The sequence below is a fragment of the Stenella coeruleoalba genome (genome assembly GCF_951394435.1).
Source record: "Stenella coeruleoalba genome assembly, chromosome: 10".
Classification (NCBI taxonomy): Eukaryota; Metazoa; Chordata; class Mammalia; order Artiodactyla; family Delphinidae; genus Stenella; species Stenella coeruleoalba.
Window position 1 is genome coordinate 1,871,949 of NC_137156.1, and position 18,966 is coordinate 1,890,914.

The window sequence follows — 18,966 nt, forward strand, 5'->3', positions numbered from 1 at the left end:
GGAGCGGTTCATCACAAAAACAATTCTTCCTAAAAATGTTCATGTTTCTGCTAAGCACCATTTCGCTCTTTAAAGATACGGCCTCTACTTACAAAAATTATATCACAGAACCTGAAGAAAAACAGTCCTGGAAACATAATCAAATTCGTAGAAACTATTGCCAGTAGTTGGTTATTTCACAGTTATCCTGTAAGAATATTGTGTCTCCTCTGTTCTACAGAAATCAGTGAACAGAAGATTTCATTCATTTGTATTCATTTGTATTGTAAGCAGCTCTAATGAGGAAGCCCTCATATCTGACTTAAATTTTGCCCGTGGAAGTTTCTTCTTGGTGTTTGCTGAACAAGATGTTAGCTCATCAGGAAAGTGGAGTCTCAAAACACCCACGTTTCCACCTGACTCGTTTCTTCTATCCAGCACATTTTACACATTCACGATGAAAAGAGTCCTCCGCCCCTTACATCTAACAGCTTTAGTTCATTGTCTACTGCATCGTTAGAAATGCCCTTCCTACCTGGACAGGGGTTTTCAGAACAGTAGCCAGACAAAGAGGGACGTACCCCAAACCGACCTAAGAATCACTTGCTCTGATTATTGAACATAATGACCCCCAGCCCTCAACCAGAATGCAGGACTCAGGTAAATAGACCTGTTTGTTCCGCAAACATTCTTGGGGCCTATTTGGTGCCGTGACCAGGAAAGCAGCCAAGAATGCAAGGTGGAGTGAGGTGAAGTCCTGACGTTGAGGAGGGCATCCAGAGAAGGGTGACAAACAAGTTCCAAACAACTGCAGGTGCTAGAGCGAGGCCCACGCCAGGCGGGCAGGAAGGGTGCTCCGTGGATGGTGAGGGAGACCCAGCGAGCTCAGACAGGGGACGGGGTGCTGCTGGCCGACACCTACTGAACGCCTACCCTGGTGACAGAGCCTGTGCTGAGTGCTTTGCATACATGCGATGTTCCAACAGCTACGGCCCCGCTATTCAGACAGGCAGCCCCTGGGCTGCTTTAGTAACTGCCCCAAAGAGCAAGTGGCCAGAATGGGGCTCTGCATGAGGCGTGCCGTCGGCAAGGGCTTGTCCCTGACTCTGACCGCCACTGTCAACAGCGAGGACCTCAGGGTCCTGAAGAAATTAGAAACTTCTGCAGGGCAATTGTGGCCCTCGCAGTGCTTCTCTGGATTTCATGCCCAAACCTACCCTTTTAAACCATCCTTCCTAAGAAATGTGTGCTTGCATACGTTCACCATCGTAACCTGTAGACCAGCCACCGGGCTGAGGAGCTGCCTGCAAGGGAGAGGTGCACGTTCAAAGGCCTCCGAATGACTTCCGACACCCGCCGATACGCAAACCTCCATGAAACAAATGGAAGTTTGACTTCCCACACCCGCCGATACGCAAACCTCCATGAAACAAATGGAAGTTTGCCTGTTCATGAAGTTTCCTTAACTCTACTCAAGTGACCAAACAGAGTCAGAAAACGGTCGTATAAACGGCGACAGGTATTGCTTTATGTGAGAAAAGATAAAGTAGAACTGACACTTTTCAGGAGACTAAATTAGCACAGTTACCTCACTCTTCCCAGATCTCGAATCCTGTTCACTAGAACTTTCTTCCAGAATACACTTCACTTTCTCCACCTCTTCCATGCACTGAAAAAAGGCCATTTTCTCCAGCTGGTCACTGTGGTAACACGTGCTGATTTCTTCCAGCCGCTTCACTTTCAGCATCTTGGTGGTGAGTCCGACTAAGTTCCTGTCTGGTGTGTGGTGTTCGTGCCCCTCCGCCTCCGATTTGTAAATCAGGACGCAGTCGTGACTTCTGAGTCTGCCTTCCCCTTGACTGCAAGGAGGAGAAACAGAGTTCTCATCACCGACTCACACATTTGACTCTGTGGGAAAATGACCACTGGGAATTTAGAAGTCGCTTCTATTTAAACAGAAGGGACCCAAAATTAGGAAGAGAAATGCAAATATCAATACTGAGTTTCAAATGCTGGAACTCTGAAAGGAAAAAGGTTTCTTTCCCCACTTTTTTCTACAAAAGCAAACAGTAAGACGCCACCTTAAGTTTCACTGGGCAACTACAATGTTCCCTCATTACCTAAAATAAGTGTTTATGTTAAGTTTATGTTAAGTGGCTGGTACAAGTATGGGATACAAAGTTTCTCTGGGTTTAACTGGATTTGCTGGTTTTGCTCCTCCTGGCCCTGGTGGGAAGGGCTTGCTGTGTAAGGAAGGGGCTCTCTGGCGCTCCCCCCGGGAATTCTGTGCCCTCGGAGGAGTGCTCTCCACCAAATGAGCCATTTCCAGAGCCCCTCTCTGCCTACATCTTAAAATGTTTGGTGCTTATTTTAAAAAGAACTGTGTTTCCTAATAATGCTCTCACGTAGATTAAGATTCCCAGATACCTTTCTTTGCATCCTCATTAGCAGCTAAGTACCAAAGATTTCACACCCTTGTGCTTTCCTTGAACTACTTCCCTTACGAATGTAGGTGATACATGTTCTACTGCTCTGACACTGAAGACCCACGCGATGTATGTGCCTGTGCATCTCCTGATCATCAGGGGAGACCGATGAGAACTTGTGGCCAGTTCCCTCCTGAGGCCCCCTGCTGGAGATTTTCTGGAAATTGCTTCTTCCAGCTTTTTCTCAATTTGAAATCATCTGTAATTAGCTCCACAAAACGTCGTCTTTCATTTTCTCAACTCAGCTAGTAAAAATAATACCTTGAGTTACAAATTATTTAAAATCCAATGCTCTACAAACTTCTACTGAACCACACAAAGACCTTACATTTAAACACACTCAAATGTAAGCAGGGTCAGCCAGAGCTCTGTAAAATACACCATAGACCGTCATCAGTGTTCTTACAAGTTGCCCTGAAAACAGTTATTATTAAAATAAGGATTTCATGACTACGTCTAAGACAAACTACAACTAAAATCTAATATGTAATTGTAGATGGTATTCAAGTTGGCTCAGGAAGCCACATAAAATTAACATATTAAAACAAAAGCTTGGGTCCAAGATATAAACATTTTGCAGAGAAAATATTAAACGTTAAGCTCTACCTGGAGTTTGGTACAACTTGTTGTTTAAGGTGACGTAGAAAGACAGAAAATAAGAGTAATTACCATTTATAGGAGGACATGCTGGGGTCCAGACCATTCCAAGTGCAGAGTATAAGTTCCAGCAGATAAAAGGGAGTTTGCAGAGTTCAAAACAACTGTGCAATTCCCTGGTAAAAGTCTTGACTCCCTGTCAGAGTAAGTCTTCTGAAAAGACAAGTGTCCACTCTGAGAGGAAGTATCCTCTCTCTCAAATGCCACTTTGAGCCCCTGTTTAAACTCAGATGGTCCTTGATCTCATGTTGCTCAGCTGTTGCCTTCTTAGTCAGATGGGGAAGAATATTAATTTTAGACACCAGGCTTTTCAAAGCTGACGGCTCCATTTCAGAGGTCAGGTAAGGAGAGGACAGACCGTAACAGTGGATGAAATATCACCTTCACCTTCTTGTCCCGTCAGGGTGGCAACACACTCAGGACTACAACGCTGCATTTGTCTTTGCCATCAGACGCCCCGCTCTCCTGCCCGTTTCAGACTCGGCATTTAGGGCACGCTTCCAGCCAGAGGGTTTAGGTGAGGGAACCGCACAGCCACCATTTTTGCCCACCTTACACTTTGAACACATCCAACTACAGTGGGAGAGAGCTTCTGATGGCCAAAGCACTCTGCAAGTCCTTAAAATTATTTGCAACATCTCCAGCTGTTTACAGCTGCAGGGAAAGTTCAAAGGCACAGGCATGAAGGGGAGTCACAAGAACACTAATAAACTCTCCCTACAAGCAACACTCTGCCTTCCCCTGCCTTCCATCACAGGCCAAGGAAAGAGAATCCAGTGCCGGCAAACCACCTGCCTGATCCCAACAGCAGCGGATGCCTGGATTTCCTGAAGTTGCATAAAGCCTTGATTCCCCAGAAAATCAAACTAATAATACAAGCGATCCTGCAATTCTTCAGCTTTCACCTCTTCAGAGCCTTTGCCAACCCCTCCACTCCCTAACCCAACACCAGTCTCTAGTGCCCTCTTGCTTTTCCAAAAAAAAGTCCTTATTTTTAATTCAGATCAATGTATTCCATATAAAATAAAAATACGTTTTCATTTTGAGTAGCATATAAAGAATTATAGCAAGATCTTTAAAAAGCCAAACGTTAGGTATTTTTCTAGGATTAGAGAACTTTGCTCTTCAGGAAGAATACCTAAACAATATTATGTATTTGTGAAAGATAAATTATGTGACACAATTGTTATGAAAAGACTGAACTTATTTGAGGTTATCAATTTTCCTTGGAGTAATTAAACTGTGAAAAAGTACTGATAAGGTGACCAATCCCCACACCCAAAGAAAACCATGTGTATGGCCTTTGGCTAATTTGACAGTACCCTCTACCCAGACCATCCAATCAGTGGAAGCAGACTTTCTGTCCCCTCGGCTCCAGCAAACCAGCCGCAGGCTCTAATCAGCTAGAAGTCAGCAGAAACTGCTCCTTTGCATATTTCCTTAATAATTTTTTTTATATGAGAGTAGTTTAAGATCTACAGAAAAGGTAAAAAGTGAAAGGACAGCAGAGAGTCCCCCTATGCTCTGCACCCAGTTTCCCGGATTTCTCACCTCTTACATGGGTATAGTACACTTGTCACAATGAACAAATCAATGCTGATACATTATTATGAACTCAACTCCATACTTTATTCAGACTTAATGAGTTCTTCCCTAATGTCCCTTTTCTCGGTTGGAATCTCATCCAGGATTTCATATTCCATTTAGAAACTCTAGGAGTTATGATGGATTAGATACAGGGAGTGAAGGAAAGATGGTAGGCAAGGATGACTTTCCATCTCTTTTCCTGAGCACGTGAAGGAGAGTTGACATTGACTGGGATGGAGAAGGTCATGGGAGGAGTAACTCTGGGGGGAAAAGTCAGGCCCTCAGTGTTTGACAGGTCTATTAGACGTCCGAGTTGAACAGGTTGTGATATAGAAATCTAGGCTTCAGGGGAGAGGTCCAGGTTGGAAGTCATCACACGCAGATAAGTTTCAAGCACAATATGTATTCAATAAGCATCTGTCAATTGATTACTAGAGAGAAGGTTTTTAATCATGTCTATTTGTCCTAAAGGAAAAGTCAATTAAAAGAACCCATGCTACTTGTCTTCTAATATTAAACGACAGAAGTGCAGTTCTGCTGTGTCACACTATTTCTGGCTTCCGGCGGCACAGAGGACAAGCAGCCTGGTACAATATTGACCACCAAGAAGAACAGGTAGTGCATGCATACCCACTGTGGTCTACCCACCTAGCCTCAGCACCCTCTGTCCATACCCATAAAATCACTGGAACATCTTTCAAGATGCTCTAAGGCAGCGGTCCCCAACCTTTTTTGGCACCAGGGATGGGTTTCGTGGAAGACAATTTTTCCAGGGACCCGGGGAGTGGGGGAGGGTTCAGGCAGAAACGCGAGCGATGGGGAGCCATGGGGAGCGGCAGATGAAGCTTCGCTCGCTCGCCCGCCACTCACCTCCTGCTGTGCGGCCCCGTTCCTAACGGGGACCCCCGCTCTAAGGCGTGGAAAAATTCACAGTGAGGCTAGAAGCAGCCCCAGCGGTACTGGATTGCCCTCATATTCTGGAATTGCAAACCTTTTTTAAAAATACTCACCTCAGGGGCTTCCCCAGTGGCACAGTGGTTGAGAGTCCGCCTGCCGATGCAGGGGATACGGGTTCGTGCCCTGGTCCGGGAAGATCCCACATGCCGCGGAGCGGCTGGGCCCGTGAGCCATGGCCGCTGGAGCCTGTGCTCCAACCGGAGCAACCGGAGCAACCGGAGCAACCGGAGAGGCCGCATCAGTGAAAGGCCCGCGTACCGCAAAAAAAAAAAAAAAAAAAAACACTAACCTCAGGAAAACAGCATTCCACAGAGCCATAGAAATTGTGATGCTTTTCAAGGGACATTGACCAGCAAGAGACCGTGCTGTCATAGGAGCGGGCGAGGCAGGCATTGCCAGTGCCTCTGCGTGCCGGTCGGCGTCCAAAGCAGCCTGGACAACGCTAATGGTTTCTGCGTGTGCACAGCATTCGGAATGTCTCAGAACAAGGGTTCTTAAACGTCTACACACACAAGTGGAGCAATCTTCACAAATACCAAAATGCAGGTGAAAGGCATCCCTGTTATCCACATAGCTACTGAATTTTCTTCCTTTCAAAAAGCACCACTGAGTATGATTGGTGAGAGCAAAAACTGATACACTGCACTTCACCAAAATTCAAAATCTGCTCTTCAAAAGACACCATAGGAAAATGGAAAGACAAGCTACAGACTTGGAGAAAATACTGTGAAATCATTTTGATAAACGATTTTGATATTTGATAAACGACTCATATCCTGAAGCAAACTCTTACAAATCAACAATATGATGACAACCCAATTTTACAAATGGACAAGAGATTTGAAGACTAGCTTACCAAGGAAGATAAATAAAAGAAGTTAATATGCACATAAAAAATGCTCCGAAATCTGTCATTAGAGAGATGAAAGTTAAAATCACAATTAAATAACATTTCACACCCGCCAGAAGAGCTATAATAAAAAGGCAGCAGAAGGGAAATGCTGGTAAGGGTGTGGAGTCACGGGAACCCTCAGCACAAAGGTCGGAGGGAGTGTAAAATGGTGCAGCTGCCTTGGGAAATAGTTCCTTAAAAAGTTATTCCCCATATGACCTAACAATTCTTCTCCCAGGTATCTTCCCAAGAGAAGTGAAAACATTTGAACACACAAAGCCTCCCATGCAAATGTTCACAGCTGCATTATTCACAACAGCCCCAAACTGGAAACCACCCAAATGTCCAGCAATGGATTCAGTGAATGGAGAAAGGTAATTGATACATCCACTCAAATGCAATACTACTCAACGATAAAAAGGAATGAAGCACTAATCCCTGCTACAAGCTGGATAAACAAAAGCATTGTGCTAAGAGAAAAAAGCCAGAAACAAAGACCGTATACTGTAAAGTTCCATTTGCATGGAATGTCCAGAAAAGGCACATCTATAGACACAGGAAGTAGATTTAGGTTGCCTGAGGCTGAGAGCAGGAACAGGCATTAACTGTAAACAGAATCGTATTGGGGTGATGGAAAGGTTCAAAAACATTTTGAACAACTCATTAAGTTTCCAAACACGTAGTTGAATTGTACACTTACGATGGGTGAATTTTATGATACGTAAATTACATTTCAATAAAGTAATTAAGAAAGCAGAAAACCCGATAATATGAATAATGAAAGGTAAACTTGTTAAAAGAAGAAAGAAAAGCACCAGTGAACAGTTTATGGCCGGCTGTTCCAGGTGACCCAGGCTGGATCCAAGCAGTCATAAATCATACTCGACGCTTGCCGGGTCACCTGGGGCCAGAGAAAAGGAAGAGGAAACGGTGAGTGGGAAAGAGTTAAGACTCTCACTCTTCTCTTCTCTGGGTAGGAATACCACATAGTGTATGATTTTGTAATTAGTAGAAAATGAACAGAAATTTAAAACTAATTTCTACCTCTTACTTTCTATTTGGAGATAGGAAACTCCAAGGCAGGACAGTGACGTTACGGAACATTCAGACTTGCTTACAACCTAGCTGATATTAGACCCGTAGAATGTCCAAGTGACAGTGAGTAAGTAGCTAAATTTTGTGTAATAAAAAATGAAAATAAAATAGGAGGATTGAAAACAATTAGATAAAAATATAGCTGGGGCCATTTAAAAATGAGTCTCCTCAGAAGTACTAAACAGTGTTTTCTGTTCATTACTTCTATAATGGTTGCACAATTTGTTCATCTAATTATAGCCTTTTTTACTTTCTTGTAAAATGTAAATACATGTCACTGAGTTAATATACTGCTTAGAAACCATGTGTGATATTCAATAGGAACAAAGTACACGGTGCAATCCTATTCATAAATTCATAAATACGTTTCCAAAGCTCATACGACTTCTATATAATTTTTGTTAGATATGTTTCCTTTTCTCTGAATTATTTTTTTAGAACTTAAAACCTGCAGAGAATTTGCATGAACAGTACAATGAATATCGATACACCCTGCACGTGGACTCACCAAATGTTTATGTTTTCAATATTTGCTGTCTCTCTCTTTTCTGAGAGTAAGTTACAGACCTTGTGAAACTTTATCCCTAAATACATTGGCATATGTCTCCTTGAGAACAAAGACAGGAGCCAACCAAAAATCACACAAGCACATTTCGTTGAGATGTCTTTTTAGTCTCTTTTTATCTATTCAAGGAGCAATAACCCAGTCTTTTTTTTTTTTAACCTTTCATGACACTGATATTTTTGAAGACTTCAGACCAATTTCTTCATAAAATATCCCTCAATTTGAATTGCCTGATTGTTTCTTCATATTTGCAACCAGGTAAACCTCTAATCATGAAAACCACATCAGTGATGGTGCGTCTTTCTGGGAATGTCTCAGTAGGTGGTACGTGATGTAGCTTGTGTCACGATTCATATAATTTGGTATCCTGATTCAGATGGTGTCTGCCAGATTTCCCCACAGTAAAGTTACCTTTATTTCTTTTGTAATTAATAAGGAACCTATGAGATTTTTATGGGTGTCCTGTTCCACAACAGTCTATCACTCCATGACTTCAGTATCCATTCTTGCATGAATCAGTTATTACCACAGTGATTGTTCAGTGGTAATTCTCTAATTGTATGATTTTCTACATTTAGTAACTGGTATTATATTCTATTAAGAAGAGTGCTCCAGCCCATCCGGATCCCCGTCCCTGTTTAGTATCATTTCTAAACGTGACACACATTCCCCGTGTCAGTCATGTGGATGCTCAAACTGTCCCAGATTTGGTCAATGGGAGCCTCTGTACTTCTGACATATCACTATTGTTTGGGGGCGCACTTCCTTGCTTTCTGGCATAATGAGATGTTCAAAGCTCACCATGTAATTTTCCTGCCCTGTTTCTAGAATCTGCCATTTCTCAGAGAAGCCCTGGCTCCTCTTAGGGAAGAATGGTATTTAGAAACCAAGACCAGGGCAATGGGAGTGCTCTTTGCTGCTGGGGTGTCATTGCTTCTAGTCCTTGCAGTGGACAGAGCTGGAAATACAATTTTTTTAAATCCTGAGTTCATTCTTATAGTTTCCTAATTCCAACCCAGCACCATAGGATTCTCTCTGATCCTTCCCCCATTACACAAATGTGCCTCCCTCCCATTAATTCATTAAGTCTGAAAATGTAAGAACAAAATAAAATGCCTGCTGTAAGGTAAACTTCATGCTTCTGTTGAGATTGTTCTAAACAATTGGGAAAAGTGAGAGCATTCATGCCCAAATTTAAAACATTCCATTCTACAGCATGAATCATCATTTTTTTTTCCAGTTGGAATTTGAGGAAGGGTATATTTATGTTTCCATTCTTGAGAATCCTTTTCTACCTTCTAAATTGGAAGTGAATTTTAGGAGCTAGGAGAAGCTTATGACAGGAACAAGGCATGAAATTACAGAAGTGCAAAGCCCAAGACATGCTCTTCTGACCAAATGTTGGCCTGCTTTTCCCAAGAGGGTAAGGTTCAGTAGAGAAATTTTCCATGGGGAAATGCTACAGCAGAGAGGGTAATAGTGGCTGAAGGGGAGGTGGGTGAAAACTCCGCATACTCTCAGGTTTGGGTTATTTCTTATTAAAGGTAAAAGTTGTATCTTTAGGTAGAAGATAAATTTGGCTATTATGTAATGGTTCATAATAGGTGTTTAGGTTTTATGCTACATATTCAAAAGTATTGATGTTTCGTGCTACAAAAGGACCATGGCAGCTGGTAAAATGGTAAAAGGGCATTGTAAGTCCCAGCTCGTATATGGGAAACACTTCCAGCATAAATGAAGCCTGGGAGGGCACAGGGTGGCACGCTCCTACACTTCTGGTTGGAATGTAAATGCCCTCATCTTTAGGGAGGGCAATTTGGCCATTCTCTTTGACCCCATTTGCATTTCTAAGACTTTTGCCCCTAAGAAATAGAATTGTAAAATATTATCTTTGAAGTAATACACGATGACATTATTTACTACATTTAAAACGTTGAAATAAAGCCTAAGTCCAAGTTGATTGAATAGCTGTGGTTCTCCCATAAGAAAGAACGTTATGCTTCCATTAAGTCGTGTGCAGAAGAATATTTAACAATGTCAGAAAAAAAATGAGTGTGGTAGCTCAGGGAAGTAGTTGTTGGGGTAGGTTTACTTCTGGGTAGCCTTGCCAGGAGGCGCCGCCCCCCGGGGAACAGCTTCACGAAGGGACGTCTATTAGGCCCCTCCACTTGAGGTTAGACCCCTGGCTCAGGTAGACCCTGGGCTCATGACTGTCACCTCGCCTGCAGAGGCCACCCAAGGCCAGGCCCACGGTGCGCAGAATTAGCAAAAGCCCTCGGGGCAAAAGGAACTCTTGCGCTCAGGTCCCTCTGGCCTGTTTGGATTTGGATTCCTTCGGATTTTTGCCAGGTAGTTCCTATTTTATCAGGTCTCTGATACTTTTAAGATTTCTAAACCATTTGCTTCAGCATTTTTACGTGTTTTCATCAGTTACTTGTGTTGATCTGAAGTTCCTAGCTGCCATTATTGGAAATGGAAACCCCTTGAATTAATTTTTTTTTAATTGAGGTGAAATTTGCTAACAGTGAAATGCTCAGAGCTCGGATCTACAGTTCGATGGTGTTGAGAAATGTGTGCTCCTAGTTAACCAACATCGCAGCCGGGATGCAGAACATCTCCGTCACGCCCCCTTTCAGTCAATGCCCTTGTCTCAGCAACACCGATTTCTAACACTCCAGTTTCCTTAGACGTGCCTGTTCTTGAACTTCCTTCCAATGGACTCACCATCTGTGCTCTTTGTGCCTGGTCTCATTCACTCAACATAACATTTATGAGAGTCATGTGTGGTTTTGCATGTGTCTCCAGTTCATCCGCTGCTAATTTAATGCAGCATTTCGCAGACCACAATCTGTTTATCTATCACCTGCAGGTTTACATTGTTTCCAGGTTTTTTTGTTTGTTTGTTTTGCTATTACAAATAAAGCTTCTATAAACATTCTTCTACAAGACTTTTTATACATATGGCCTCATATCTTTGGGGTAAATACCTAAGAGTACAATTGATGGGTCATGGGGCAGGTGAATATTTAATTTTATAAGAAATCAACAAGTTTTCCAAAGGGCCCATTTTAGGCTTGCACCAGCAGCGCACCGGCGATGCGCGAGCGTTCCAGCTGCTCTGCACCCTCGTTAACATTTGGTATTGACAGTCACGTGAATTTTGGTCATTCTTATGGGCAGGAAATAGGATCTTGCTGTGGTTTTTAAAATCAATCTTACTGAGATATAATTTACATAAATAAACTGCACCCATTTTAAAGGTACAGTTTGATGAGTTTTGATAAATGCATATAATGGTGTAACCATCTCCTCAATTTATACCACATTTCTATCACTAGCTAAAAACTCCCTCATGCCCTGGCCACCAATAATCCCCATCCCTTCACCCACTGATATAATTTCTACACTACAGATTAGCTTCGCCTGGTCTAGAATTTCGCATAACTGGAATCATACAACACATATACTGTTTTGTGTCTGACTTCCTTTATTCAGCACGATGTTTCTAAGATTTATCATTGCTCTGTGTGTCGGCAGTTTAATTTTTTTACCAAGTAGAATTCCAGTGTATGAGTAAACCAAACTTTGTTTTTCCATTCGCTGTTGCTGGGCGTTTGCAGTGTTTGCAGTCTGGGATTATTATGAATAAGCCTGCGCTAACCATTTGCATACAACCCGTTTTGTGGACACACTTTGAACATGTTTTCATCTCTCCCGGGTAAATTCTCTGGGAACAGAATTACTGGATGACATGGCAAGGGTGTGTTTCCCTTTTTAAGAAAACTGCCAAATGATTTTCCAAAATGATTTTCCCATGTTATGTTCTCACAAGCAATGCTTTGAGTTCCAACTGTGCCTTGTCTTTGCCAACATGTAACGTTGTCAGTCTTCTTATTTTCAGTCATTCCCGAGGGAGTGTCGTGGCATCTCACCGTGGTTTTAATGTGCATTTCACTGTGCCTGTTTCATGTGTTTTTCTGTCCATATATCTTCTTTTGTGAAGTATTCTTTTATACCTTTTGCCCATTTAAAAATGGAGGTGTTGGGAGGGGGAAGGGCAAGCTGGGACGAAGTGAGAGAGTGGCATGGACTAATATACACTACCAAATTTAAAATAGATAGCTAGTGGGAAGCAGCCGCATAGCACAGAGAGATCAGCTCGGTGCTTTGTGACCACCTAGAGGGGTGGGATAGGGAGGGTGGGAGACACAAGAGGGAGGGGATATGCGGATATATGTATACGTATAGCTGATTCACTTTGTTATAAAGCAGAAACAAACACACCATTGTAAAGCAATTATACTCCAATAAAGATGTTAAAAAAAAGATTAAAAATGGAGGTATTTTTTCTTCTTATTGAGTTGCAATAATTCTTTATATACTCCGGAAATGAGTCCTGTGCGGATATATGTATTACAAATATTTTCTCTCAGACTATGGCTTGTGTTTTCATTTTCCCACAGATGTCTTTTTTTTTTAAACATCTTTATTGGAGTATAATTGCTTTACAATGGTGTGTTAGTTTCTGCTTTATAACAAAGTGAATCAGTTACACATATACATATGTTCCCATTATCTCTTCCCTCTTGCGTCTCCCTCCCTCCCACCCCTCCCTATCCCACCCCTCTAGGTGGTCACAAAGCACCGAGCTGATCTCCCTGTGCTATGCGGCTGCTTCCCACTAGCTGTCTACCTTACGTTTGGTAGTGTATATATGTCCATGCCTCTCTCTCGCCCTGTCACAGCTTACCGTTCCCCCTCCCCATATCCTCAAGTCCATTCTCTAGTAGGTCTGTGTCTTTATTCCTGTCTTATCCCTAGGTTCTTCATGACATTTTTTTTTTTAGATTCCGTATATATGTGTTAGCATACGGTATTTGTCTTTCTCTTTCTGACTTACTTCACTCTGTATGACAGACTCTAGGTCCATCCACCTCACTACAAATAACTCAGTTTCATTTCTTTTTATGGCTGAGTAATATTCCATCCTCACAGATGTCTCCTGAAGAGCAGATGTTTTTAAAATTTTAATTAAGTTCAATTTATATATATATATTCATATGTATATTTTTAATGATCAGTGCTGTTTACGCCCTCACTAAGAAACCTTCACGTACCCCAAAGCCATGAAGATATTCTTCCACGTTTCCCTGTAGAAGCTTCATACTTTTAGCTTTTACATCAAGGCCTATGAGCCATCTTGAATTAGTTTTTGCCTGTGGTGTAAGGTAGAAACCAAGGTTTGCTTTTTCTCTTTCACTTATTCAGTTCGGACGGGATCACCTGTTGGACTCCACGTTAACTTTTAATACGCTTCTTCAACAGCATCTCTGAGATCCTCTTTACCCTTGCCTCATTCTACTACCCAGTCGCTTAGCAGCTCCCAGCGTATCCCCGACTCATTTCTGGAAATTCCTCGAAGAGTTGCTGGAATGGGCTGCAGTCCTCACGTGTGTCTGCAGGGTCCCCCTGCCCTGCCAGGCGAAGACCATGGTCAAGACCCTCCTGGAAGAAGCCTGGGCGCCGGCACTGATGATGAGGCCTCGGTGCGAGCACCAGGGTCTCAGCGGGGGAGGGCAGAACTAGGGGATGTCGCCTCCCCTCCAACGCAGCGCTGCTGGGTCCTCCAGATCTAGATTCCTGCCCAGAACATCAGCTCATCTTCTGGTCTTCAGCCCTCTCCCCGTAGGGTTTCAAATTCAGTTTGATGGACAAGAAGGAAACGGATGTCACGGCTCACCCTCCACTTTCTCTTCTTCCTTCTATGAAAAATCCATCTCTCCCCAGAGCAACCCAGTCTTTCCTCCCAGTGGCAATTCTCCACTGTTCCTAGGAGACCATCTTAGTCTCGCCTCCCAAAAAGTGCCCTTTCTCTTTATGGAAGGGTTCTCTAAATATCTCCATGTCGGCAGAAAGTCTTCATCTCATCTTTCCGTAACTAAAAGCCCCATTCAGGTGGTCTTTCTGGAAGAAACAGAATGCTCCTGCTGTGAACCTCAGGGGAAAGGGTGAAGCCTGCACTTGACACCTGCCAGTCACGGGTCCCGTTCAAGCCCAGCCCAGCGCTCCCTACGTGTCAGGCATGGGGCCTGCACTGTCCTATAATGGAAGCTGGGCAGGAGTGGAAACAGACATGCAATGGGCAGTTATAATACTATGAGGCATCTGTCATAAGGGACAGACAAGGTGTCAAATGAGCAAAGGGACCAAACCAGCCTGGAGGGTCAGGGACAATTAACAGGACTTCTCTAAACTGAAGAGTAAGTAGTAACCCAGACGCAGCAAAGGACTGGAAAGCTCTCCAGGGTGAGAAGTGTGGGAAGAAACGACGAATATCTTTAGTGTTTTCATCATTAAATATGATGGTGGCTGCCAGTTTGAGGAAAAACAAAACAAAAACCATCATGTTAAGGAGGTACCTTTCTCTATTTTACTAGAAGTTTTTTAAAGTCAGGGATTGAAGTAGAACTTTGGCTCTGTCACTTCACTGTTCACTTTATAAGGTAAAGAGACCTGCTTTCTCCAACAGTGTAATAATAACTAGTACTGGCCAATGAAATTCAGAAAGAAAACAAAATAATAGATAAATGTGTTGGAAAGAGGAAAAGCACTGTTCTGATACCAACTCTCCAACGCCAGGTGGGTGTCCTGCAATTTGATTCTGCTCTGACGCCCACCTACCAGAGTTAGCATCAGAACCCACGGATCAGGGCAGAGTCCTCACAGTAATGACCCATTTCAGACTCCAGCCTCAAGGCTCAGGGACCAGCACTCCTACCAACCGGCTACAAAGATGGGGGTCCCACAACCCCCCCGCCTCAGGTCTGATAATTCCCTGGAAGAAATCACAGAACTCACTGAAAAACATTTCAGTTTTTTAACAAAGGACGCACATAACACGAGGTCTGGAGGATCCCGGACGCAGCTTCCATGCCCTCTGCATGGCGACAGGGCTCCTCCCACCCCCACTGCCATATTCACCAACCAGGAAGCTCCACCAGCGTTGGTGTCCAGAGGTTTTACTGGGGTTCTACTATGCAGGCACGACTGATTAAATCACCGGCCATGTGCCTGAAGGCCATCTCCAACATCCCTCCCCTCCCCAGTGATGGCTGGCCTGAAGTTCCAACCTCTAATTGTGTGCTTGGTGTTTCTGGTGAGCAGTTCCCATCCTGAAGCTCTCCGGGGACCCACCAGGAGTCGCCTCATTGGCTCTCCAGTCACTCAGGAAATTCCAAGGATTTTTGAAGCTCAGTGCCAAGAACTGATGACAAAGTTCAGATGTATTCTTTTTGTACAAAGAGTATCAATTGAAAATCACTTAAAACTAATAAGAGTTTCCCCCCAAAAAGCCAAATATGAAATAAATTATAAAAGTCAAAGCACTTCTTTTATACCAGTAAGACCAGTAATAAAATAGAACAATCAGGCAGTCTTATTACAGTAGCAAGAAAATGTATTCAATTTACTAAAGTTAATAGAAACGTGGCATAGATTCCAGGGGACACAAGGGAAAGTCAGGAAAAGAAAGGCATATGAGGTTAGGCTAGGTAAGAGGACTCCCAAAGCAGGAAGGGGAACAGACGGCCGTGGGGCTGACTTTTAGGATGGTGACTAAAGATGGCAGGGATGTGCATCATGGTGGGATTAACTGAACTCAAAATGTCCAACATACCTTGGGTATGATTACGAGGGCCAAGATGACGCCTGAGGTTCGATAACACTAGGAGGCGTATTACACGGCAGCACGCGGGACCTGCACCAGCCTGAGGCTTTCCCGGTGGCCACTGAATAGATGGCTGATCTGAGAGTTGAGCCACACGCGGCATCTGTCATCCCCATTGCGATTCTGGGGCAGAGAACAGACATGGTTACACTGCTCAAAGAGAGCGCCAAGTCCGGCTGAAGACAAGAAAGCAGTGAGGGATTAACGGAGGACACTTAAGCCGAGGGCTTACTGCTTTACATTGAACTCATTTCCTGCAACCTTATAACAGAGTTTACACTTATTTGTATTTATGCTGATTTAAAAAGAAAGTTTAAATCTGGTTAGAGGCTGGTATGGTTTACTCATTTTATTTTTCTACCATCACCATCTAGTGGAGAAAACTTTGAACTTCAGGCAGGATGAGCTGGGGTTCAGGAAAACAGAGTAATAGAGGGCTCACTCTGCGCTGGGCACAGTACTAAACACCTTCACATTCATAGGATCACTTAATTCTCACAACAGATTGAGAGGGAGGCGTTACTGTTCCCCTCTTAGATTTGGAAGCTGAGTCTGGGAGGGGAAGGAGCTCGCCCAAGGTCACACCATGTCCAACTCAAGCCCAGATTCTAGGGCAAGTCCAGTGCACTTTCACCTCACAGTCTATCCAAATGGTGCGATTTTATTCATGTATGACACCATGGGAGTAAAGTACATATACGTGTATGGAGAGTTGTGTCTTTTCTTCGTATGTTTCCTTTTTCTTATTTTTTCTTTTATATATTATATATACGAGCAGAACACTTGTATAAAAATGTGATTATACTATATAGCTTTGTATCTTCTAACTTTTACTCCATATTATGCAATGAATATTTTCCCATTACAGTAAAAACTTTTGAAAATGTATATTAGGTTTACATTTATATGTAAATACCCAGTGTAGTCTTGAGATATATTTTTCTTTTTGAAATACATTTAAAAGACTGGAATAGGGTGCTGAAATATTAACAATGAGAATCTCTGAGCAGATTTTCCATAATAAGCATATATCATTTCTAAAAAAAAGTAAGTTTTAAGCTTTACATTTATTAAAAGACTCAGGAAGCTTCAGAGTTGTTGCCCAGTTTGTTGTCATTATTTTAAAATATTTTGCTTGTGTTAGAGGAGACCACATGTCCATCTATTTCTATACGTAGTGTATATTTCCATACTTAGTAACACTTTCCTTCACAACTCATTTTGAGGACAGCCCTAGAACCTGATGGGCAGCAGAATACGCTGCACCAAACCGTGCCAGTTTGGCATAAGGATTATATTGAGCTAAAGGCAATTAAGCTGATACAAGAAAAGCTCGCTGCTCTCTCCCTACTTCCTAAGAGCAGGACATAAGTTTGCAAAGGTGTCCCCCCCGCCCCCAATCTATCAGAAAGGGCAGAAGTCAATCACGGGAGAAAACTCTAGACCCTCATCAGCCCAGAGGTGGCACTGGAGGAATCTGCATAACCAACTTTACTAACTAGTTCTTGTCTCCCATCAGTTTCCCATATATTTGCCTTCCCACAATTGGCCGCCCTAGAAACTCAAGGTCCTTTTCCTTTGTCTTGTGGCTTCTCTACAAATGTTTTGTTCTTTTGATAAATTGCTACCTAAGCCCGCCCATCACCAGTTACTCCGTGTGTAGGGGCGCTGCAAATGTTAACAGTCTGTTTTTCTTTTTAATCTGTCTTTTGTCGGTTACATTCACAGGGCCCGAGCTAATAACCCTAAGACAAGGAGAGAAGATTTCTTTCCCCGCCCGCAAACCTCTTCGCAAAGTACTTGCTTTTGTGAAGTTCGGGGGCAGGATGCTCTGGGCGATAAGTAAAAGGCTATATAAAAGCTCATGATCCTACATTTCAAATTGTATGATGGCCAAACAATAAAAGACTCCACAACTCATTCTTACTTACCTTTTCTACTAATGCTACTTTTTTTTTTTTTTTTTTGCAGTACTCGGGCCTCTCACTGCTGTGGCCTCTCCCGTTGCGGAGCACAGGCTCCGGACGCGCAGGCTCAGCGGCCATGGCTCACGGGCCCAGCCGCTCCGCGGCATGTGGGATCCTCCCGGACCGGGGCACGAACCCGCGTGCCCTGCATCGGCAGGCGGACTCTCAACCACTGCGCCACCAGGGAAGCCCCTACTAATACTACTTTTGAGCCTAACATACGTAGTTGGAAAAACTATCAGAAAGTCAGATTTCAGTCCTCTCAACACTTGCCAGCAGGTTGGGACACATGCTTCACAACCAGTATCAACTGAAAAAAAAACACTTCCTTTGCCCTTTCCTTTCATACTATCTTTTACCTAATTCTAGTTCTTTGTGAGGCATTCCTTTTTGTAAAATCATCTCATGTGAAGAGGCTCATTTAACCCTTAGGGGTCTGCGTTTGGGTAAGTTCCAAGGAGATGTTCTTGTGCAGATTAAATAAACATCCCAGTTTTGTCAACTTTTAGGTAAGTCCCTTCTTTTCTAAAACTGTCTCACTTCTGTTTTCATTCCCCTTCTGTTTTCTTCTTTTAAATACCAAAAATGCAGGTTTGTGTCACATTTCTGAAGGAGAAGTTTAGAGAAAAGCAGGAACGCGTGTCAGAGACGGTCATCCCGTCGCCCCAGGCCAGACCCCTCGCGGGACTCAACCCGACGTCGCTCGGCCCGGGGGCGGCGCGCGCGGCGGAGCCTGACGCCGCCTCGAGATGCCCGGCCATTTCTAACATTTAACTACAAAACGGCCGTGAGACACCAAGTGTGCGAGCGCGCGTTCCGGGTAAAAGGCCAACAATCTGGGGCGGATGGTTCCCTTTCCTTGTCTCTGGCGGCCGCAGCCGCCGCCGCCCAGGCGAACACGCCCACCCGGAGGACCTTCGTGTTCCCTTTGCTCCGTACACCCCTGCTCCCCGCCGGCGCGTCCCGCGTCTCTCCCATTTCTCCGCCCCCTGCCCTTCGCCCCCTGACCTCCGCCACGTGCGGAAAGCCACTCCCCTCGCGCAGCCGCGGCGCGT

At 43.7% G+C, this 18,966-nt stretch overlaps 1 long non-coding RNA gene across 1 annotated transcript; it reads right to left on the reverse strand.

Annotated features, from left to right (window-relative positions):
- Positions 1-607: 607 nt before the first annotated feature.
- Positions 608-18,944, reverse strand: LOC307193138. Its single transcript, XR_013830231.1, has 4 exons — positions 17,876-18,944; positions 15,894-16,067; positions 1,400-1,838; positions 608-1,348 (listed from the first exon to the last, which is right to left on the reverse strand). It is a non-coding gene; the product is annotated as an uncharacterized lncRNA (long non-coding RNA).
- Between the last annotated feature and the right edge of the window lie 22 nt (positions 18,945-18,966).